This window comes from Strix aluco, chromosome 22, assembly GCF_031877795.1.
Source record: "Strix aluco isolate bStrAlu1 chromosome 22, bStrAlu1.hap1, whole genome shotgun sequence".
In the NCBI taxonomy this organism is placed as follows: Eukaryota; Metazoa; Chordata; class Aves; order Strigiformes; family Strigidae; genus Strix; species Strix aluco.
In genome coordinates, this window is record NC_133952.1 from 4,847,924 (window position 1) to 4,872,835 (window position 24,912).

The following is a 24,912-nucleotide window of genomic DNA, read 5'->3' on the forward strand; positions in this document are numbered from 1 at the left end:
GCAACTATTCCCCAAGGACTTCAAAATATGCTTAACAAATTAGTGCCTCAGTCCTGCAAAGATATGAATGCAGATATGAACATATGCACATATGCACATATGCATGCCCTGTCCCATGGAGTTCAGCAAAATTTCTTTCCCCGCTTGGCTGAAGTCCTCTTTCAGGATTTCTTTGACTGCATGGCCCGAAAGGGGTGAGGAGGAGGGGAGCATTCAGCAGGCTAGCTACCCCACCTTGGCCTTCGCATTACATTCATTTCTTCTGACTTCTTCTGACAGTTCAGTGGGTTCAGCACTGGACCCTGCCTCACTATATGTCACTGAACATCCTGCTGTGACCACCTCATGGAAGAAATAACCTAGCAGTGGTTATTATGGTCCCCTGAGGACGACGCAATTCATTTCATTTCATCCCATGTGCAGCTGCAGGATTTTTTCCCTTGTAAGCACGGGTATAACTAAGTTGTACTTTAATGCATGGCCCATGAAACATGACAAAAAGCCTGTTCAGCTCTCAGCAGAGTACACCTCCTTCTGGCAGCCTCCCCAGAGATCCAGCACACCTATACACCCAGGAGCCACCTTGCTTACTACCCGCCTCCCCACTCCCTAAGAGGAGCACAGCCAGGAGGAACATGGCTGAGTATCCTCTCTAATTAGAGGTAGGTAAGGAGAATGCACTTACACGTTTATAGTTCAACCTTGTCTGAATTAAGGCCCCGTGCTGGAAATGAAGCTCAGTTGACATGAAAGAAAAGTCCTCTGGAAGTAGGGACATAAAAATGAGGATGCACAAATTAACCCTGCTCTTTTTTTTTTCACATGTGCCCCAAGACCATTAGCGATGAGAACTGGTCAAGGCCCGATGTTAGTGTCCAACCCCAAGAAACAATAACTGCAGCAGCATGCAGGGGCATTTGTTCCATACTGACTCAGATGGCAGGCTGCCACCTCCTGAATCATTCATACCACTTCCTGCAGCTCTTAGGTGGTCCTTGGAGGTATCCCATGCAATATGGCTTAATTTATGACAATCCACTGGTTTATAGCTCCAAGCAGTATTGCTACAAACAGACTCTTTTTGTCTGGGAATACTGAGAAATGAATCATCTCAAAGAGACATTACTGGGTCAAATTTATCCAGAAAGTTGCTTTTTGAGAAAAGACTGGAATGAAGAGAATTGTATTTCCCCGATTTATTTTGGTAAACAAATCAGTTTTGAAAAAGCAAACACGTGTTCCCTGGAGGGTTTGCAAGGCAAATATTGCGACATTGTGTCAATGTGTAAGGACACTGAGGATGCAATTCGTTAAAAAGCGACCAGCTTGCCCGGAAAGCACTCAAACGGCGCTAAGCCCGCAACTCGCTGCTATTTTTAGCCGTTCGCGGAGCGAGCGGGGCCGCACGGACCCAGCCGAGGCTGCCCCCCCCCCCGGCAGTGCGGAGAGCTCCTCCCGCCCGGGGCGGCTCTGCTCGGGACCGGGACCGTGTGCGGAAGCGCGGAGCTGCCGTCCTTCCTCCCGGGACCGAGCCACCGGCCCGGGGCCGCTCCTCGGCGGCACCACCCGTCCCCGCCGCTTCCTCCGCGCCCCCGCCCCTCCCCGCCCCCGTCCCCGCCCCCTGCCGCCGCGGCGGGCTGCCCGGGGCGGGGCGGGGCGGGGCGCGGGCCCGGGCGGAGCGGGGCCGCGCCCCGGGCCAGGCCGGGGGCGGAGCGGGGCCGCGGCCGGGCGCTATTTGGGCCATGTGACGGGCCGGGCCCCGCTTGCCGCGCCTGGCGCCGGGAGGAGCTGGGGTGCCGCGGCTCCAGCCTCCCCGCCGCGGCGGAGGAGAGGCGGGCGCTGCCCTCTCCGCGCTCCGCTGCGCGCCGCCGCCCCGGGAGCAGCCTCCGGCGGGGCCCGGCCCGGCCGGCAGCCTGGGAACGGTAGGAGCGGGCGGGCGCGGTGCGGGGCGAGGCCGGGCGGTGGGTGCCCGCGGGCCCGGGCGGCTCCGTCGCGGCTCTTCCCCGGGCTGGCGGCGAACCGGGCCGGCTCCCTGCCGCGGGCTCTGGGCTGCCGCGGTCTCCGCCTCCCTCCGCGGAGGCGCCTCCGTTCCCGGCAGGCGCGGAGCGCGTCTCTCCTCCCTGCTCGCCCGCGCAAGCTGCCCGGAATCGGTGCCAACTTGAAAAAAAACCCCAAGCGCCAGGCCGGGGTGAGGCTTCACCCGAGCGGCTCGAAGGCGCTTGCGAGCCCCGGGCGGCTCGGCCACGGTCTCGCCTTGGCTGTGGGGCCGCACACGGGCGTGGGAGGCCCCGTCCCCGCGGAGCGCGGGTGGCGGTGGGGCCGCGGCCACGGTGGCTGGGGCTCAGCGGGCCCCCGGTGCTCAAGGAGGTATCGGGGCCTGAGGGGACCCCCCGCGTTTGCGAGGCTCCGGGGCTGCGGTTGGGATGCCGTGAGATTGGGGGGGGGGGGGGGGGGGGGCTGCCAGGGGCCAGCGGGCGTAGCTGCGTGTGGATTTGAAAAGCAAACACTGATCATGTCAGTTCAGAGATGTTCAACTCATTAAGGAAGTCGGGTTGTTTGCTCAGTGTCTGCGGTTGTAGTGGTGGTCTCTGGAGCTCACCTTACAAGGCCTAATTAATACGTCTGGTTTTTTAGTACCTAAACCGACGCTAATACAATGGGAGTTTATACAATCCCATACCTGAAGCACTTGCCTGTTCTTAGGAGAAGAGGTTACTCGTGTTGTAGCCTTGTGCTACATTTGTTCTCCTTGTTGCCTGACTGAGAAGTAGGTGCTCAGTGTGGCTGATGACTGGTGGTGGCCGTGCATGATTAGAAACCTATGAATTGTCTGAGCCATTGCCCAAGATAAGGAAGTTTACAAAATGATTGTGAAAAAGGGAGTTGCTACCTTGGAGAACGATCAGCTCTTTTTTTCCTGATAGAGATGCAGGATGAATTTATGAGCTTTTTGTCCTAGAAGCAATCGTTGCTTTTTCCACCCCTCTAATGTCTGATTTCTACACCAGATTATGCTTTGCAAAGCACAGGAATATAGGCAGCTTGGTCTTGCTGGGTGTGAGTTGACTGCATTACCAGGACCAAGCTATGTGGCGTTTCCAGAGCCTTACAGTAAAAGACATATAGGATGGATGGGATCTAAGTGCCTATCCCAGTCTACGAGGAGGAGAACTCCGGTGAGTTGATAAGGGAATGCCTGGGAATGCGATGGAGCTGTGCTACTGTTTACAAAGCGAATGGCCATGCCGAGAAGCACTTAACTGGCTTGTGGAGGAGCATCTTCCCTTGCCAACCAGTGGCTACTGCGCTGTCTCCCTGCTCTGTCAGTATGCCTGGCCACTGGTCCTGTCATGGCTCTCGGTAGTTGTGATGATGGATGCATAAAGCAGCAATTTTTTCAATTTCTTCTCCCCCCCCCGAAGACAAGAACTTCAGCACTGTATTCCTCTGGGGGGCATCGTATTGTTGCAGTACACCAGCAGCAGGCTTTTGCAGTCTCTGTCCTCTGCTTTAGAGGTTACTGAAGTGCACTATAATGTGGTTGGAATTTGTTTGTAAACTTATGCTAGATACTTCTGAGATGTGGGTTTGTGTTCCAGGAACCGGCTAGCTGATACGTGCTATATTTGTGTGGAGTCAGTTTGCTGCTGCTAGATCCTGGATATGGAAAAGGTGTGCTGCTTGTTGCTCTCCTGTGTCTTTTTTTTTTTTTCCCCCTGGCCCCCTACATTGCTTTTCCTTGGAAGAGGTGAAAGTCTGCAAGGGCTGCCTGTCTTCTCAAGTCTGTCTTGTGAGGGCTAATTAAGAATTCATGAAGTTGCTGGAAGCCAGTCAGGATACTGTATGCTGGGCTTCGTGAATGAGTGCAGACTGCAGTGACAGCTAATCTTCCAAGTCACAATGTAGTTTTTGAAGAATATAAGATGTGGAAGCGAGTGTGCTCTGTGGCTGTTGTCTGAGGTTTGTGGCTCAGTCAATTTTGTGGCTGGTGCCACTGAATACACTGGAATTGGCACCTGATAGGCTAGCTCTGATAGGCCAGTGCAAGCTGTGCTTTAGAATTTTGGGCTGTAGTATACATGTACTGACTGAGTCTGGAGTCACTGAGGGCTTGTGTTGGCAGGGAGGATCAATGAGATGACCTCAGCTGAGTTGTGCTTCATGTCCTGTGGAAGGAGGCTAGTACATGTATTAACTAGTAGAGTGATGTACCATTATAGCAGTGGAGAAACAGCTTACTAGACCTGCACGGATTAGACTAACAAGCTCTGTTTTGGTATGAGTTTCCCTAACCTTGACTTGGCCAAAGGCCGGTGTATGTGTCTGAAACTGCTGCCCTGCCACCTTTATATTTGCAGGCATGTGGTGTGACTTAGCAAGTTAAGTTGCTGGTACAAGATACAAGTTGCTTCCAGACAAAGCTGTGAAATGCTGCAGAATAAAAGTGAGTAAGTGTCTGAGAACCAAGGTTACCAAACTGCAGTCACTGGACTGCTTTGCTGGTGGTCATCGCAGGGTGGGTTGATGTCAAGGTGTTGACTCACTTCCAGTTACTACGCTGCTCTGAGCAACAACAGCAAAAAATCTTCCCTTGAGTTACTCCACCTGAGTAACTGCTACAGTTGCTACTGTTTCAATAAAGAATTGCTGGGGGGGAGGATGGACTTGACCGGGGTGTGAGTGCAGTTGTTCTTAGCGAAGGTGGGATGTGTGCTACAGGAGATAAGTTTTGTTGCACTCAGTAGAGTGCGTTTGGCTACCCTAAAAGTATCAGTTCCCAAGCACATGGTGGGGAAAAAGTGCCACTGTTAACTGTTTTCCCAGGGACTACTAAAGCAGGGTCACCTCTTTAAAAGAAGTAGGGAAGGGGTGGTTCGTAGATTCCCTTTTAACTCTGTACTGCTCTGCCAATGTAGGTAATCCTTTGGAAGCTCCTGGTCTAAAGTAAATTGGTCTGTTGCATGGATTGTGAAACTCTCTTCCAGGTGATCATACTTTGGGTGTGCCTAGAAAGAATATATAATGGATCTGTCTTAGAAAGATCCAGCAGTCCTGCTGAGCAACTGAGTATGGTAGGAGACTGAAGGAAACTCACTCTTTTGAGTGGCAGGATGTCTTCCTGGAGGAATTACAGTGAGTTGTAGAACTTAAATATAATGTAGTAAATGTAGTGATGAGTGTGACTGAGATGCAGCCTTGTCTTACACATGGGAGGAGAGAAGGGCAAACCAAGTTATCTGAAGGATGTGAGTATGCTACTGGAAACCAGGATGTCTGCTTTGGTGCATACCATTGGGAGAACTCGTATGATGTTCTTGTATGTCTGCTTCTGCTTGCCTCACAGCTGAGAGGTAAGAACAATCTGTTACCTACCCTGATCCTTCCACTGAAGGACAGACTGAAACACTTAAGCTCTTTGTGCAGACACAGCAGAAGCTCACAGAAATGTCACAAGGGAAAAGTTTGAGAGCAAGAGAATGGACATCTGCAGTCTAGCTCTTTCACTGACTTTTTGTCCCAGTTATCTTCCCTGATAAACTTGCAGTTCTGTAGTAAACACTTATATGCTTGTGTTGCCAGTGTTGGTAGGCTTTTGTTTGACAATTCTTCCCTGACTTAGTTGTAGGAATTGATGTTCTTGGTGGCACTGAAATCTTCCTCCTGTTCAGTGATGGGAATAACTGACCAAGTACCAAAGTGCTAACAAATCTTCAAGGCAAGGCTTGACTCCCCTCCCTTGCAGTCATTCCAGCTGGATGCTGCTTTTCCTTCTTGAAATATGAAGGTTTCTTCAACCCAAATGTCTGTTGCAAATGGATCCTATTATGGGAGATTTAAAAGCCAGGAACTTTCTAATAGTGACTTTTAAGCTAGTCACTAGGTGGTCTGTCACCATCTGCCTGGAACAGGCATACAGTGTGATCTTCAAACAAACCTCTCTGAGCCCTGGAAGCAGGCTGCACTAGTATGGTTTTGCTCCTGAAGAGGCTCAGGAGTTACTGATGCTCCAGAGCTGTCCACCTGGAAACAGCGTGAGACTAAGGAGTGTTTTTATACAGTGGATGTGATTTAAATCTTCATTCTGGGTGTTAATTTGGTATGGGAGCCACTTTGTTCTGTAGCTGTGGGGTGGCACAACTGCCTTAACTTTGTAGTGTTTAAGGGACGGAAATACAGCAGACTTTCCCTAGTAAAATAGATTTGGTGTGAGCTGGATGCTATATTGAGGTCCACTCCCAGCACGTAGAGGCAATGAGTAAGGGTACTGACAGAACAGTCAGCTGAACCATGAATAATGTCCTGCTGTTGAGCTGAAACTGAGTACAACTGTCCCAGCCCAGTGGACTGCCAGGGTACTGCAGGCTGCCTTTGCAGAGGCCCCTTCTTTGGGAAGAGCACAGAGGGAAGAAGAGTTTCTTGTGTGAACTATACATTTAAGCTCTGGACCTGGAGCACTGGGATGATCAGAGGCAAGTGCTCGTTGGTGAGATGGGTGCTTGGTGCTGTCTCATGACTGCTGGGGGCAGTTCTTTGTCACATGTTGTCATGCTTGGGATTGGGTTAAGGTCCAGAGCTTTCCAGGCCAGCTGGTGCTTGTAGCAGTCTGACAGTACTGTGTGTGCTCCAGGGAGTGTGGTTTAGGGGGATGAGTGTAGGGCTGCAAGCCAGGGACAGCTGTGGGCTAATCCCTTCTATACATCTGACTTGATGTGTGGCCTTGCTTCAATCATTCAACATTTTGCTTTAGGGTTTTTAAAAAGGAAGAAAATAAAGCTAATGCTTTTCTTGTCTGATCACCTTTGGCAGGGATGGATACTAATGCCAGGCTTTATTTTATGAGCTCTACCCTGTGACTCATTAAAGCAGTTGGAGTAGAAAAGACTTGTGATGCGGGGATTTCTGGCAATGGGGTGGAAAAGGTGGGAAACTTCTGTCCACAGTGTAGAAGTGCCACAGCTAGGGGTGGGGGGCTTAGCATGCCATTTGCTTTTCAGTGTTCCATTCATGTGGTAGATGTCTTGCCCTCCTCCCTTCTGGCGTTGTTTTATGCTTAAGCATTATTGAACTTCAGCTTCAAAGATATTTTGGATTAATGTATTTTTTTTGATCTTAATAGGGAAAGCCACCTGCTCTTGCCTTACCTTTTTTCCTTAACCCTGGAGAATCTTGTTCACTAACACTTTCTTATCTTATGGCTCTACTAGTTTTTCCTTGTCTAGAACATGGGAAGACAGACTTCAAACTGAAGCAGGGCTGCTACTGTATAATAGTAAGGCCTTTAACCTGAAAAACTTACCCTGGGAGGAGAAAGGTTTTTACTTAAAAAACCAAACCAAAAACCACCACCATCTGCCTGATTTCAAAGTGAGAGCAACAGCTTTTGACTTGAGAGCTTTGGGGCAGAAGGTGGTAATGTCTGAATGGAGTTACCAAACATGGGCTTTTTCTTTTAGCCTGGGAGGGGAATTTGATGAAGCTTGTAAGTCGGAGCAGCTGTGTAGATGTTAGTTTCAAACTGCTTTCTTTGGAGAGCTGGTATGTTATCAAGTCAGGAATCTGTCCTGAGGAGATCCCAGATGGGGCCTTGACACCATAAATGTACAAAGGCACTCAGTTGCACAAAAACTGCAGAAACAACTTAGTTCTAAAGAACATGAGCCACAGATGGTAAACAGCCAAAAAAAGCAAGCAAGGGGTAAGGCCAAGCTGTTCTCTACATGAGAAGGCTACATTGGTCTCAGATGTTTAGAAACTCTTAGCTTAAACATTTGATAACTTCTGGTTTGAATGGCCTTTTGGAAGTTAAACTCTGTATTAGAGATGTGAAAAATGCCTGGATTCCAACTATAGTGTTGGAAGGCCTGAAGGAAGGCCTGGAGCTTGCTAGAGTGCAGTTCTTAGCTAGATATCCTAATTCATTGTCAATGGTGCTTCAGGATCCCTGAGTCTGTAGTGGTGTAGCCTAGTGGGCTGTGCTGCAGGGAGAGAAGCATTGCTTCTTGGTGAGAAAAGAATAATGACCCTTGAAATGCCTCCAAACAGTCTTTGGTCTATGAGGGAATTGGGACACTGGGTATGTGGAATGGATGGGGTTGGTGCTGTGTTGCCAGCAGTTCTGCATGGGGCCTATCTCTCTGATAGACAGTCTCCCTGTGCTATTTAAAGGCTGAACTGGCCACGCTTATTCAGCTTGGACAATGAGGGAAGGATTGCTTTGTTCCATACTAAGCCCAGAACCCTAGTACATCTGGGACTTGAAGCTTCAAGTGGTGCCCATATAAAGAAATACCTAAAACTTTGCGGACCAGCTGGTAAGGGGTAAGCTCAACTGGGAGAGTGTTTATGTCCTAGTTCCTATGAACTGTTGAACAGCTGCAGAAGAAACTTGTTGACGCTTTTACTGAAAAGAGGTTTGGGGCCTGTGTGAATCCAGAAAGTACCTGGCTTGACTCCTATGGGCAGGAAAGTTGCTTGGACTTTCTGTTCTGGGGTTATATGATAGCAGAGCCTGCAGCAGCTCATGCCTGTGTTGTGAGCCTACAGCTTGCTGTCAAGGTTCTGCACTTCTGAACACTTGGCTTCCTTACCTGATGTCCAGCACAGTTTCACTGCTAATGTTCTGGGGTTTTCCATGTGGCATGTTATGCACTTCCAGCTGGAACAAAATGAGCTGGGGGTGGGAGTGAATCAATCTAATGAACATGTTTTGGTTTTTTGTGAGCCAGGGCATTGCTTTCCTCCCTGTTACCTCACAGCTTTTTTGGAGTGCTGTGTGTGTCTCCCACAACAGTATCAGACAGGCAGTTATAAGTGCTTTCAGCCTCAGACTTGACTCTGGTATTGATTGAGGCACATGCCTCTCTTCAACCTTGCTAGCATAGCTTAGTTTGCAGCCTAAGAGGAAAAGGGCAGAAGGGCTGCACACATGGCACTGATTTCAGCAGGATATTGCTGTAAGGTTAGGTATGTGGCACACTGTCTTGCCAATGTACAGCTGCTGTGTGGAAGTTAAAAAGGGGCAGCTAATCTGCTGTGAAGTGCTTGTGAGCTTGGGTAATGGTGGAAATCCAGGGAGTGAAGGCAGACCAGCATGGTAATATGGTACTGGTTTTTCAAGTTGTGGGTTTGACTTTGCTGTATGTTGGGATGGGGAGAAGAAGAAAGGGCAAAGTGTGTATCTTATGTTTATTAATATGGGCCCATTTCAGTGGCTGAGGTTCATCCTGGAATTTGGATACTGTAGTTCATTCTTTGTATCTGCCTTAATTGACTTTGAGATGATCTACTCAAGGAGCAACAAGCTGCTAAATAGTTTTAACTTCCTTGGTGTTTGTAAGAAGCAGCTTTTGAAGGAACTGAGAGCTTTCCTGGAAGGTTCACTCTGCCCGTTCTCCAAATGAATCTTTCCTGTGTTATTGAGGTACTGGTGTTCCTCAAGTGCTTCTGATCCTCTGGGTATGAGGCATGCCAAGTGGCTGTAGGATGTTGCCTTCCAGTGAGATTGTTGAAGGGGCAGGTTGTATGTGCCCACACAGGCCCGAGTCTGCACTTTTGGCATGAATAACATTAAATCCTGAGGCTTTATCAGATAAAGCCGGGTGTGTGGACACTGAACTGGATTTGCAAGAGGCACAGCTTTGTGTGTCAACACTTTAAGTGGGAGGGGACACCTGACTAGAGAGAGCCTGGAAGGAGAAATAACCCATCTGCAAGCAGGCTGTGATTGTGTAACTACCCTCCCTGCTTGCTCCACAGCCAGAGCAGTGCAGTGTTTTACTAGGGGAAGCTTGCCAGGTATGCTGTGTCACTCCAGGATGGCAGATATTCCCAGATGTTTGCCTACAAGGAACTCCGGTGAATCTGCTGCTTTACTGAGCTTATTAGTTTCAGAAGAGGAGGATCTTTGCTGTTAGGTGTACTTGCATACATATTTGGTGGTATTTTTCCTATAAGGACTTTCTGCTGTACATGTTTTCTCAAAAAAGGAATCTGGCTGAGACTTATGAGGTGCCTTCAATCTTTGTCCCTTGATGTAGGGATATGGTTGTAAGTGCATGCTGGTGGTCCCTTCCCAGCCAGGTCCCTCTAGGTAGTACAACAGCTTAGATTGCTGTAGGCACAACCGTGTGACAGCACATTAATAGTGGGGATAAATAGAACTTCCATTGACTGCACATTGCTGATGGGACATGTGTGGTGTGCCCTGACTAAGCTTAGTATGCAGAAGGAGGTTTGGGCTTTAGGCCACAATGGTGGCATGGCTTTTGCTATGCATCTAGAAATGTAAAAGAGCAAGATAAGATATATGGCTTATCCTCAGCTGGTCTGTGTTTTGTGGGTTAAGTGTAGCAATACTTTGTGAAAATGCAGAAAAGGATGGCTGTTACTAGTTTCACTATTTCTGGTAAGAAACAATAATTGAATGGCTCTTAGAGTGGGAAGAGATTTCTCGATGCAGGTAGGACCTTAGTGGGCACTGGGCTGTAGACCATATTAAGGCTGAAGGCAAATCCCCCTGTATGTTTGAGATAGGAGGATGGTTTTCAAGCTTATAGTCATTAAGGTGAAGAGGAAGGACTAAGGTATTACAACCAGTACTTGTTTGGAGGCATGTGTTCTTGTGTTATCTGGATTAGGCTGTCTTCAAACCTTACCAAAAATGCCAGCCAGTCCCCGGTCTAGAGTGTTCTCAAAAGAACACTTGGCCTTATGGGCTTCTCCATGTCAAGGTGCAGAACAGTATGCCATAAGGCTTATTGGTGATTTTACCGTTGAGGTGCCTTTTGTGCTAATGCAGTGTTCAATATACTCTTAAACCTTGTTTTGGCATGTTTAAGATGCCTACAAAACGAGCTTGTTGTGGAAATGTCAGGCCCAGGGTTGTGGTACTGAGTGGGTGTCCAGAGGAAGGCCTGTCCTCGGGCCAGTGGACAAGGCAGGTGGCCCAGCAGGTGGCAGGCTGGCAGCAGGGAAAGAGGTGGCTTTGCACAGTGCTGAGCCTAAGTAACCCTTTTTTGCTTGCTAGTCTGAAAAAGCTGGACAGTCTGATTAATACATGCCTAGATACGTTTATCCAGGGTGAATATCTCTGTAGGCAACTTTTTCAAGGCCTAGTATGGTATCACCAAAGCGTTGGGATTATCTGTAGGGCATGGGTGTGTAGGGTGATTTGAGTTTAAACTTTCATTGAGCATTAGTAGTAGTGTAATGAATTGACTGTAGAAATAAAACTGCAAGGTAAGGTTTTCTTTTCTGGTGTGAGGTTTTTAAGGAAGGAAAATACTGTTGGATGTGGTGACTTTGTTTAATATTCCAGGCATTAGATGTTCTAGACAGTTTATATCTATTCCATGTTTGGGAGGTTGTGGTGCACTGAGTGGTGGGTGGCAGTGGCCTTCTCATTACTTTCAAATTGATGCTTGTACACAGCAAATCTTGGCAAAGCCATCCAGCCTCCTCAAAATGAGGAGTAAGGACGTCAGTAGCAGCCAAACACTATTTGAACATACTTTGGCTGAGACTGCCCAGCCTTAGAAAAGACAGAAACTTAGATACTGAAGGGAGCAGCTAACATAACTGTGCTTGTATCTCTACAATTCTTACTCAATAAACTCTGAAAAAGCAAGGCAGCTTATCTGTTCTGCTTGTTCTGAAGTATATTGAGTGTGTATTTAAGAACAGATCTTTTGACTGTTTCTGCAAGGTTTCTTCCTCTCCCTATTTCTTAAGTTCTATTAATGTGTTTCAAACTCGGTTTCCTAATTGGAAACTTTCCATTGATGTCATGGGAGCTTTCTGTGGCCCACATGAAATAGCTTGGTTCACCAGGAATTAAGTGACTGTACAAATGTTTATATTAAACACTTATTTAGAAGGCATGTTGACTTATGAGGACCTATGATGACTGTGGTATGTTGGGAGGATAGGTTGACTGTACAGCTTTTGTCTTGCCTTTGAACTGTAAAAGTACTGGCAGCTGTTTAATGCCTAGATAAGACAACCGAGGCTTGCTTATATCTAATGAACTTGTCCCATCACTGACTATTGTGCTGTTTCTTGTCTCTTACACTGAAGAGGTTTTTAAATGGGTAACCTTAATGGCGAGGACTCGGATGGCAATCTCTGGAATAGTCACAATAGAAAGTTGTTGGCTTAATTACAGGTACTGGAATTTTGCTGTTTTAGAGAGGAAACCTGCAGTTTAGTCTGCTGAGAAGCCCTAGGGTGGGAAGGAAGATATGATCATGTGTTCTTCAAACTCTGCTTGTTCAGGATTTTGTGGTGGTGTCGGGGCATTTGGAAGGTGGACACAGAAGGGATAAAAACCATCAGCATCCCCTCTTACCCCCAAATGGACTTCTGACATTGAGCAGTGGCCATCCCTTTCCTTCCCTGCAGGAGATGGTGCTGCTTCCTAATATAAAGGAAAGATCTTTTCAAAGCTGCCTGGGGTGTTATGGAACCTTTCTTACGAACATCATGTGCTAGTAGCTACCACCTTTGCAGTACCTGTCTTAGCAGGTAGGTAATCAAAATCTTTGCATCATTCAGCTTTGCAAGACTTACTGGACTTATGCATTAAATGGCACTATCTCACGTGGCTGTGTACTCTGTTACGCAAGACAATCTGTTTCATAGTTATGGGGAGCAGAGGAAAGTCTTCTGTAAAGCTGCAGACTGTTTCAGTTACTTCACTTATGAGAGGGCAAAATACCTCTGAAAACTTATTGCTTGAATGTAAATTACAAGAGCAGCAAGGCTTTAGGTATGACTTTGGTATCTGAAATTAAGCTTATTGGTGGGCAGAATCCTTACAGGGAAAGAACGTTTAAACATTTTTTCACTGCCCTTGCCAAAGGTTACAATATTGTACTGCTGTCAGACTAAACTGCCTAGAAAGCCGGAAGCGTCCCTACATAAACTTAAACTGAGATCTCTGGTATGGTGCTCTGCCTTGAAAACAGGGTAGATGCTTGATACCTAAAGGAGGAGATTCCATTTCTTTTACAGAAACTTTCCTTCCAGCATCCTTTCTCAAACTGATGTTGAAGTTGTCATGGATACTTCTGATTGCAGTCTTTCCATGTTCCAGCATCATGTCTGTTGATGTAACTGTTGATGATGCTGACCTGGGAGACTTCTTGGAAGCTGATGATTTGGGAGAAATATTGTGGCTGGGTATAGACTGCTCCGTACAAGACTTAATCTTATGAGTCTGGATGATTATGCTAAAGTGGCCCAGAGTAAAAGTTTCTGTACTTTTAGGTGCTGTCTGAAAAGGTGACACTTAAAGCTGTTTACCATCAAAAAGCCTGTACAGATCTGTCCCTTGAGCCAATATATCCTGTCTCTTCAGTGATACAGCCTCTCTGCACGGCTCAGAGTGTGACTATCTCCTAAGCAGTTCTAGTGGCATGTGCTGAAGCAATTTATGTGAACTGTTACTTCATACTCACTTTTTTCCCACGGAGAGGTACTACCACTATGTAAATTAGCAGTGTTGGACCTAATCATACAGATTTGCTTGGTTGCTCAAACTAAATGATTGAGGTGCAGCTTGATGTTGGCACACAGGAAGTGATGAGGAAGCCACTTAAAGTATCTCTTGATTTACAGAGCTTAAGGTAGCAAAATTGTTGTTTAGGAATGCATTTCCGAGTGTGTCCTAGTAAGAGTAAGGGACAAATTTCACTCCTTGCCACTTGAACCAGCCACTCTGGACACTAACCGGTAGTGAAGCAACTCTGAACAGTGCTGTAGGTGCATGTTTGGTCATGCTTTTTGGCAAAAACATTTGTTCTGTATTACCACAACTGTGATTTCCAGGAAAAAATTGCTCTTGGATATCTGGCCACCTTACAGTGCAGATGTCCTCTGAAGGCAGCATGTGTTTTCCTGCAGCCACAGTTTGTATAATGTGCTTTAATCCATTTCAGTTTGGCGCGCTCTGCACTTTTAAATCTGATTTGTCTAGTTGCGTTTGTGTAGGGATAAAACTTCAAGCAGTCGGGCTAGAAAGGCTTTCTAGAGTTGTGCTGTGTTTTGCGAAGCCTTTTGCTGGATGATGTAAGAACCCAGCTGAAGCTTTTGGTCACTGCCTATCTCAAACTACTATAGCAATTTCCAAGGACCCTTTCAGGTAATGGTGAAAGCAAAACCTTTCATCATGCTGAGACTGTGCCCAGCTGTAAGCTTCACTGAGATGTACAATGTCTCTTTTCCTAATTATGGTATGTCCCAGGTCAATTATATTTAAACACGGAGTCCAACCATATCATTAAACTTTTTTGGCTAATGACAAGTCAGAAGTCTAGTGAGGCATTATCCCAGAATGCTCTGCTTTGGGGAGTTGCTGTGTATGTTCCAGTAAAGCTGGCAGTGTGAGTTGTCTCTTGTGTGATCTGTCTGCCAGGAATATCCTCTTAGTTCAGCACTTTATTGAGAGCTGCTGTGAGATGGTTTGTTGCTTGTGTGTATTCCTGGATGTGGAGGGCTTACCTTACTAAGCATACTGATGGAGTGGTTTGCTCAATGTTGACAAATGTCTCGGCACTAGTCTGTTACATGTTTATCTGGCTCTTTTTTTGGGTTTTTGCTCATATAACCCATGTTTGAGTTGTATAGCTTCTGGCAGCTGCCTCAGAAATGAGGTGAACACATCCTTCTAGAAACTGGCAATGGGTCGGGTCAGGCAGAGTGCACTATGTTGGATTTTCTTTGCTGGAGAGTTTCAAACAGTTTAAAGGTTAGATAGAAGTAGCTTTCCATATTAACGGGTAATCAGTGGAAGGATGGGGTTTATGCTTCCACTGCAGAAATCCTGGGCTGAAGTAAAACAATAAATGTGTGTGTATGGTAATCAACACAGCATTTATGTTCTGCAAATCTTGTATTGGATCCATGTTTCATAGCTAGTTTTTAGGTGAGCTGCTTGTACCTTGCACTTTTGTGCTAACTATCTGGTCCTCTCTGGATGCTTGCCCCAAGCTCTAGCAGATGAAACTTGATGCTACTGAAAAGCATGGGGAAAGGGCAGAAAACAGTCCTTCCCCACCCAAAACCTCAAGATGGCAGATCAAGGTGACCCTTAGTAAAGCTAATGAGTCTGCACAGTAAAGATATTTAGAGGGACTTGTCTCAGAGGTACTAGGGCAGGGGGCAGACAAGAGCAAGATGCTTATGTTTTCTTCTCCCAGGTTAGATGGTGGGAGTGGCATTGCAGAAGGTAAATTTTGGTTTGTTTCCAGTGGAAGCTCCTTGGAAGAGCAGCCATGCTGTGGTGTACAAGTGTTTTCAGTGCTGTAAAAGCTACCCTCTCTTGCCCTAATGTGTGAAGTGTCAGTAAATCCACTTAAAACAGAGCACAGTTGATCTACTCGTGATACACTTGTGACAAACTTCAGTGCCTCTGTTACTGTTACAGGACTGGACTTGAACATCTCTTAAAAAAATCTGTGTTATATAACAAACTCATGATGATCCTGACTTGACTCTCTCTGCAAAGAACAGTCTGTACTAGGCAGACAAGAAATGCTAGGGCTTTTTTTCCTTTAGCTACTGGCTGGATTGCAAGCCATTTATGCCCAACCGTTCTGGAGGTGTGCTGCCACGGTGTGACTCTGCTTTTTTGCCCTAGGAAACTGCTTTCCATCTGGAGACTTGGAGGGGAAGAGGGAGTTGGAAGATGGGGGGGATACTGTGGACTTGAGCAAGCCAAGGTGCTTGATTGCACTGGGATAGCAAGTTTGGATATGTCTGGACTCTTCACTTCAACTGGCTGTCGCAGCAATTGGAGAAGAGAAATTGCATCTTCCGGCTATGTTGTTGCATTTGGAAAGGGTTTTTCCACAGCTTTTGTTAAGTTTCAAGAGTTGTTGTTCCCAGATCAAACTTGAATAGAAAACATAAGGCTGCTGCCAGCTTTCTGTCACAGACACCTTTTATCTTGCATTCATCTCTTCCAAGCAGATGCTGCTTTCGTTTCTTCTACTTTTTTGTTACAAGAGTAAAATTAACAGCCCTTTGATGCAGGGGAAGAAGTTGTATTTCAAAGCAAAGTACCTAGTTAACTTTGATAATAAAACTGTTGTTTTTATCTTGAAGGTAATTCTGTGTTCCTTTGAAGCAAATCTGAGGGTTGGAAGCTCCTGAACCCTGCTTGCTCTAAGTTAACATGCCTTCCTTGCCTGGGAACATCAGTGACTACTTTTTTTTGGGTGGGAGGTATAGATGAAGCTGAGCTTCTCAAGATGGGGCTGCACATGGGGAAGAGGGTGGCAGACATTGATGCTGATGCACAGTTTTCCTGCAGATGGTTTTCCTTCCAGCTGATTATAAGCTGCAGTGTGTGGCTAATGCTATCACAAGAGTGCCAGCCGCCTAGCTGAAGGTGGAGCACAGCAGGGGGAAGGAGCTGAGGAGAACACAAGCCTTCAGACACTTCATTGTGGTAGTGAAGCAATCTGTATCCTCTAGCCAGACAGTGTTGTTTTTCCCAGTCCACCCTGCCCTCACTAGCCTTCCTGCCTTCAAAGACTTGTACTGAGCATGAGGTTTGTATGAACATCCAGGTTCTGGCTTTCATCTTTTTCACTTAAAAAAGATGAGCTCTGTTCCTGTAAGGTGCAATACTTCCTAAAGGGTGATGTGGCTAAGCTGCATGCACTGGGACGATTGTTTCCAAGGGGGATGTCCTCAGGGGGAGGGCAGCTGATGGATAAGGCTGAGCCATGGCATTGCTCATGTAGCAGGTGACTTTAGGGAATGAAGAATTTCTAAACTTAGGCCATGACTGGCTTGGCTAGTGGTCAGGACATGAAAGAAGAGATGTTGCCATCATCATTTAGCATGTTACAAGAACTACTTGATGCAGCAGAGGCACATCTAATGTGTAGCTAGTGGGTCCAAGATCTCATTTGAGAGTAGGGGCTAGGGAAAATATCTTTCAGAAAATGGTAGAAGTCAGATGCCTTTGGAGATGAATTGCAAAAGGCATTTTGAAGGTAGCAATGTTTTTATTTCATGTCTGCCTGGTCCTGCTGAAACTACCAGACTTATTGAGGGCAGCCACAGAAGGCTTTTGCATGTAGGCAGGTGCTGGAGGCATTGAAGAATCGGACAGGCTTTCAGGTTAGGAAGCCTAAACTTGATTTAAAGAACCTGTCATGATTGGGTGATGAGCTCCTGCTTTGGATGCATGTGCAGGGGTGTTGACTTCTGAAAACATCCTTTTGCTACGTGAACAGAATGGTTTCCTAAACAGTATGAAAAAAATCACTTCCTCAGTGACTCAACTGTCTCCTCATGTGAGGTTTTTGTCTTCAGTGGTGACACCCTCAGTCTCCACAGACCTCAGGACAGGAAAGACCTGAATCTGTAGTTTAAGCTGTGAAAGATCGACTGGGTCTTTATGCATGAGGATGTAATTTCAGTCCTCTTTTTCAACAATTTACATGCCCAGGATAGAGATCTGGGTATACGTTGTAGAAGGGATGCTGATTTTTTCCATGTGGCAAGGTAAGACAAAAAGACCTGTGAACTAAATCTATGTTTATATTGCTTAAGAGTCATTCACTGTCCAGTAAGAAGGCAGTAAGAGCTAGTACCAGAGGCTGAACTATGTGCACTTGTTTAGAATTTGACTAATTAACACTAAATTTAACCTGAAACTGGTTGATTAAGAAACTGAAATGGCTTGAACAGAGAGGAAGATGCATAACCCTAAGTATAAGGAGCAGTTTTGTCACCATGAGGCTTGTCAAGCATTGGAACAGGTTGCCCAGAGGTGGTACAGTCTCTGGTTTTGAAGGTTTACAAGAGTAAACTGGATAAAGCTCTGAGTAACCTAGTCTGACCCTGCTTTGTGGAGGAGATTGGGCTAGAGACCTCCTGAGGTCCTTTCCAGCCTGAGTTAGTCTATTCTTCTGTGAAATAAGCTTGTATAGTCATCTTGCATTTTCAGAAGAGTTAAATTCTGGAAGTGGGTAGGCTACTTTATTAGCTGATAGACACAAGACTCACTTGCATAGCCAGGCTAGAATCTGGGATTTTGGCTTGTTTGTTTTCCAGCTTGTCTAAGAAACTCTCATAACCAATTTCTGTCCTACAGATTGTCCCACAACAGAGATGAGATTATTTGTTTCAAGTCTCAGCATCACTACTAAGACTTTTCTACTTTAATGAAACATTTGTACTAAAAAGCTTTCTTCCAGTCTTGTCTCAGTGTCAAAGGTGAGCTACAAACCAGAATTTGGCTCTGATATAACTACCCCCTATCCTGCAGTATTGCTGAATACGTAGTAGTGGCAAATCGTTTTGCTTTGACAATAGTATTGTTCTCTTGAGAGGAGGCTGTCCTTGGAAGAACACCAGTGTGTCTGGGCTCTCAAAGCAGCCACATAAGCTTGCTTTATCTTCCTCTGAGCCCGTCTATCCATGTGTCAAGAGGTCATCATATAGGGAGTTATTTTGTCATAGCAATTGGCAGTACTTGGTACAATGCTATGCCTCTGAATCCTTTGAAGACTAGCTGTGGGCTGGACAGTGCAGCTAGCTCTTGCTAGTTGTTTGTCCCTTCTGGGATGCTGAAAGAAGGTGGTAGGACAGACGTAACTGAGGGGCCTTTTCTCAGGGAGCTGTGAAGGACTAAGTTTTAAGAAAGTAGCAGTACACTGGCCAAGCAGCTTCCCTCTGCTTTCTGGCTTTATAGGAAGGAGCAGCATTCTGAATTGTCCTTAAAAGATGTTTGGGATGTGGGGGGAATGATTAACAAGGCAAACTATCGTTCTGCTCAGTGTTGTAGGAAAAAGTTCATATCCCTTAAATCCACAGGATGACAGATCTGACTTGCAAGGTATAACTAAGATCAGTCAAATGCAGCTTTGGAAGATGGTTCTTCTTCCCAAGCAATCCTGCCCAAGGCCTTAGCAGCCATGCTGTCTACCTTTCAGGCTTGTTACATGATGTTCAGTAAGATAAGATGTAAAACAACAGTTACTGAACTGCAGTGCTTCTAGGCTTGGCACTTAGTTTGACTGTTTGATGTCAATCTCTCTCTAAAGAGTGACATGACTGCCATGATAGGTCAAAGGAGCACAATTAACTTCATCTCTTGACCTGGTGGTGAAAGGGTGGAAGAAAACCTAATGTGCAGGCTGCTGGTGACAAGGTACTGATAGCAGCAGGTTTTTAGCTGGTGGGAGGAAAGAGCTTGGAGAGAAGTTTTGCTTGTTATGCTACATCCTTCTCTGCCCTTTTCTCTACTTAAAGCTCTGCATAGATTGGGTTATGCTATAGCACTGGTCACGTGTAGGAAGAGGTAGTAGCTATGTGGAGGTCCTTAACTGCATTAAGCTTCAGGGTTATAAAATGAATTTTCTTATGTCTCATGATTTGATTGTCATAATATCTGATCAGGTGGAAAAGACTCAGTCAGGAAACTCATTATCTCCTGACTGAGGGGCTGGCTTATTTCCTCCCTGAGAAACAGCAGCAGGCATGCATAGTTGGGTGGGATCTTTCTACATCCATCGGCCTGACTGTGGTGGGATTGCCGTGACAGTAGAGGTCAACACGGTGACTAAATGCAGACTGTAAAAGGGAGGATGAAAGGGATGAAATTGGAAGTGGAGCATGATTGTTGAATGTGAGGAAAAGGATGCCAGCTGAGTTGCTGAGGGTGCAAATGTAAACTGTAAAACTGGAGGAGAAAGGAAAGTTAACTTTTGCTTTCTTAAATGTCAGGGACAAAGCAGCTTTTTGTGAGGAGGAACTGAATACTGCCCTGCTGGGTATCAAGTGTGCTGGGCCTTGGAGTTTCCTCCTCGGTAGGTAGTTTGTGGTCCTGTTGAGAAGTGTGCAACACTTTCATTGACTACCTACTTGTACAAAAGATGCTTTCTCCTACGTGGTAGGTTGGTAGTGGTATTGCTGCCTGTCTAAATGGGGGGAAAAGCAAGAACTTCAGTTCTGCACCATAAGGCCCTGATTTTCCTGTGACTGAATGTGCTGCTCTGCCCTCTTTTGCAGGGAACAGTGTTCTGTTTGTGGTGCTGTAAGAATCTAATGCTCTGCTTGGAGGGAGCAGAGACACATTGTTGTAATGGACCAAGAATTGTTTGTTTCTAGTATATGGCCCAGATTTCAACTATGCTTTTTCCGTAGTGCTGATGAGCGGTACAAGACACTTGCACAACTTCCCCTCTGGCAGAGATGTATTTGATGTAGATACATGTACTGTAGCTTCATAAACCTATTTGAAGGCAACAAGCTGAGTAATCTGGTGTTTGGCAGCTGCCCTGTTGCGGGGATTTTTGCTTTGCTGTTAGCAGTGCTTGTGACATCTTAAAATGAAAAAAAGGAAGGAGGAGGCAGTAGCTGGGCAACCTTAATATTAAAATAGCTCAAACTGCAAATGGTTTTCCTGAGAGAAGGAATTCGGCTGGATTCTACATGTCTACTGACAGAGTATGCTGTATTCCTTTTAGGAGCAGGGATTGCAGTCCTCACAATCTGCTGTGTACCTTACATTTTCCAGCCATCTGATTGCGAAAATGCTGCTTTTCAGGTCTACAATACCCAGATCTATGACTAATACAGTAAGGGCTGAGTTCCTGTTCTCATGCAGGTATTAATCCTTGGTGCGTACTAGGTGACTTCATTCAACACTCAATGGACTTTCTGTTTATGGAGGGGTTGTGCATTGCCTTACTTTGCCCACTGAAAGCAGCACAGCAGCTAAGCTGGAAAAAAATTAGGACTTTTAATTTAACACTTCCAGCAACTGGGATACCACAGTTTTAGTCGTAAGCCTATGACAAGCCCAACCATGTTGCTTCCCTCATTCCTTCAAACACACAGCGTATGAGAGAGGCTTTCTAAAAATTTGCTTCTAGGCAAAGGATAGCTAAAATAGGAGGCTGACCTCCCATGAACTGGGAGAGGATAGCACAAGATGCAGCTGTACAAGTGTCTTTGCTCTGCCCTGCTGTCACCTAGGAAGGAGACAGAAGGGGGAGTTTTGGTAGGTGACTGCTGAGAACTTGAACATGGTTTTCCTTTAATGCAGCTGCTGTTAGCAGTAAAGTGCAGTGATTCCTTGTTAACTGTTTCAAGGGGAAAGCAGTACTTTGTTAACAAAACCTTTGTCCTGATGGCTTGTTTTGTTGGCTGATCCTTGCAGGCATAGCAAAAAAGGGCTTTTAATACAGGAATGGAAACTTTGGACAGAGGTAGAAACATCACGATTCATTCTTTCCACCCACTGCTCCCCTCCCCATCTACTGATTATCAGACAAAACTAATGAATCAAGATAATGAAATGGACATGAGGGATGGACTGTGGGCTTTGTAGGCTGCAAATTAATAAGTGCGGAAATAACTAAAAGCAGGGAATTCTTGTGCAAGAGGGTGTTTTATTATGGATTATGTGGGCTGCTTTAATGCAAATAGCTCTGAACATAAACATCCACTATTTAAAATTTATGGTGGCTTAATTGTGGAGGAAATGCCTTTCTAAATGCAGCCTATCTTGGGATGTGATGGCTCCAGTGCTGGAGGGAAGGAGGGAGAAACATTAGGCAGGCATGGCAACTTGGCCAGGTGCTGACTTGATTTTTCAAACACCAAAGCTGGAGTTTACTGCTCCACCTTTTGAATGGCTTCTGGAGGGTAGTGGCTGTCAAAATAACTGCTGCTTGCTTCTGTTCCTCTTGAGCTGGGGCAAATGTCTGTAGCACAGGGTAGTGAAACAGCTTGGGGAACACAGTCCTCCTGGATCGGTTCCCCAATTCAGTCTTCAGTGTGATTGCAGTAATGCTTGCAGTGTGAGGGAGTGGGATGGGAAGGGCTGGAAGAAGAGAAAACAGTAACTAATAGACTGTTGGACTGTGGCTCTTATTGTGCTGGAACGAGGCCTGACCTGCTGATCCTTCTCTGGTCCAGTAACTACAGTGAAAGGGTAGACTCTCCTGCTTCCCCTCCTTCTCCCCACTTCCAGATCACTTTTCAACAATGTGTCCTGAGTAGCTGACCAATCAAGTTGCTTTGTTTGAAATACTTTTGAATGTGAAGCTAAGTCAGACCGCTGTTGTAGTTTAACTTTGTCAGGGCAGGTACCTCTTGAGTCCTTTGTCATTCCTGTTAATTTTCCTGATACGACTTGGACCATCCTTTGTTGATAACTCCACAATTTAGGTTTTAAGGCATGTTCAAAGGCAGACTTTGTAAATGCTTGTTCTTATCATGACTTTTTGAGAGGATGGACTAAGTAGAGCTCTGGAAGACCCTGGGACTTCTTCCTGAGTAACCATCTAACCTACGGGTCCTGAAGATAAGCTCAACCATGCTGGCTGGATTAGCACTTGGCTGTCTTGGAGTTGCTAAGCTACTTGTACAGATAAAATGACAGCTGCATTCTCTGAAAGCTTTTATCTAAGGGCAATACTATATGGTATCTGAACAGAAGCCTCAGTATAATCCTTGGTTATAGAAGAATTTTTAAAAACTGGGCTGTTCTTTAATTTTAAGAATGTGTGGCAGTAGAAAAGCAGCATGTGTGGCTGCTAAAGGACAAGAAAGTTGTGAGACAAGTACTGTTAGACAGTGTACTTGGTACTTCAGTCCTGCAATTTACTCCTTCAAGTGCAACTTTTTTATAAAACTGGGGGTTCTGTGATTGCAATTGGCCAAGCATAGATTTCAACCTTTCACGGATGTGAGACTTTCACTGGAAGCAGTGCCTGTTTACATTCAAGGTCTCAATAACATAAGGAAAAAAGCAATTGTAAGTGGTTGGACAGGTACACAGGTATAAGAAAGGTGAACCTCTGGACAAGGGTGATAAAAAGTTGCATGTGACCTTTCTTCCTGCTACCTGTGTGACTTATTTCCCATAGTACTTAATCTGCAAGCAGGTCATAGTCATCTCTTGAGTGCCTGTGAAGAAATCAGAACTGTGAAAACACAGAGCCTTTTGCAGGTGATGTCTGCAGTGCAGTTGGTATATCTATGCTAGCCTAGTTTTTTCTCCTTGGAATAAGCTCTTCCAAGACACTAGCGCATTTTTCTTAGGGCAAGGACTGCACTGGAGCAGCCTTCCATTGTTGTATCAAACAGTCTTTCAGTACAAGCATACTTCATCCCCAGAAGATGGTTTCTTGACACAAGCAATGAGGGAAAACATCACTTGTCTGATGGATCTAGCCTGGAAATGGTACCAGGAGCTAAAAAAGTATGACTTTGCTAAATGTGACGGGTAAATGAGAACCTGGTGTGTAGGAAGTATATCTGGAAGACATTTGATCTGATGCTGCTGTGTTCTCTAAATGGGCATCCACATGCTGAAGCATGCATGGAACTTGCTATGCTGGTGGAACATGTTGTAGCTGAAGTGCTATAGCCTCCCATAAGCTGCTCAAACCAGTGCATCAGCTCTAAACAGCCTGTACTCCAGACTGGCTGCGCTGATGACAGCGTGCAAAGCACCTGGAGTGGGAATAGGGCTGTACATAAGGGCATAGTAACTTCAACAACGTAACTAGTTCTTCTCCAGGCTTACTGTCTGCAGTGGCTGCATTGCTTTGTGCCTTTGCTGTCACATCTCCCTATACTTTCTCACAGGAAGAAGGGAACTGCATGGATCTTCCTGTTCCTATAATACCATGTACAGGTGCTGTCTGAGCTCAGACCTAATTGCCAAACCACAGCTGATTTTCTATTTCCTCCAAAAGAATCTGTCTGGAGTGCAGACCTATGGCTCAAAGCTGAACGTGACACATCTCATCAGCAGTATGTCCCCACTGTAGCCTGTCCATCACTTCTGCGTTAAAAACAAGTGTTGTCTGCAATTCATTTGTATGTATTGCTAACTTGAGAGCCACAGGCAAATGGTTAGGCTGCTAGCTGAGCTGACTGTCAACTGAGCATGTGACAATCTGTTTTGAGGCACCAAGCATGACTCAGATGCTGAATTCTATCTGGAACACAAGCTCATCAAGTCAGTCTTCTCTGTTTGTAACAGTTGCCTGTCAATACTTGCTAGAATACAGAGTTTAAAGTTGCTTCTGGAAAATAGCACTTCACCAGTTGCTACAAACAAATATTCTAGACCAGCAGGAAGTTAGAGAGGAGCAAAGGGGAGAGGTGTAAGGAAGGTCAGTGCTGCAGCTGCAGATGTGGGACATGGGAAGGGACTCTGGCAAAGTTTCTCAGTGCTTAGCTAAGATGCAGAGTTGTCAGATCAATGTGGGATGGTAAATTCTGGGCTCCATCCTGCCTTATGGGGCAAAAGCCTTAGTTGTTGGCTTTCTGGACTGTTCAGTCAGCTCCTAGTCACTTTGCATACTTTACCATGGCTTCTCTCAGGCCCCACAGTCAACTTGGCAACCCTTCTTATGCCACATAATGCTGCTTACTCTCCACTACTGGCACTTGTATGCTTGTGTGGCAGTGTTCTGCAATGTCAGGGATACGTGTTCAGAGTAAATTTCTGTTGTACAAAGAGCATGCTGGGAAACCAGAGCAAATTGCTTGACTCCTTTTAACATCTGTATGTTACACTACCTATAAATGAGCTACTTCTAGTCAGAGTTTCATTGTCCCAACTTGAACATGGTTTTTGCTTTGTAAAAACCACAGACTGTGAGTAAGGTTGGAAAGGAAATGGACACATCAGACAAGAGGATAAGGAGAAGCTGTGCTGTTGGTAATGCAGAGTTCTGAAGCCAGCACTAGTAACTGTTTAACCTACATAGCTTTCTAATCCTGCTGTCCTCAGAATACCAAGGACAATGCATCTTCAAGGTAGTTCTGGAAAAGGTACAAGAGAATTGCTTTAGAGTACTGGTTGAAGTAGACTGACTATAGGAAGATGGACTAACAGTGCCTCATGCCAAGAACATAATGGCTTGCAGT

The 24,912-nt window shown here is 45.8% G+C and overlaps 1 protein-coding gene across 3 annotated transcripts in view; it reads left to right on the forward strand.

Moving 5' to 3' along the window:
• Nucleotides 1-1,783: 1,783 nt before the first annotated feature.
• Nucleotides 1,784-24,912, forward strand: part of SPSB1 (splA/ryanodine receptor domain and SOCS box containing 1) — a 38,973-nt gene continuing 15,844 nt past the window's right edge. The window contains exons 1-2 of one of the 3 annotated variants that reach the window (XM_074848212.1): nt 1,784-1,922; nt 12,400-12,522. The gene's annotated coding sequence lies outside the window, so the exon portion shown is untranslated. Of the gene's footprint in view, nt 1,923-12,399; nt 12,523-17,497; nt 17,518-24,912 lie in introns of those variants that run through there. The other 2 variants (XM_074848211.1, XM_074848213.1) reach the window with 2 other exon arrangements.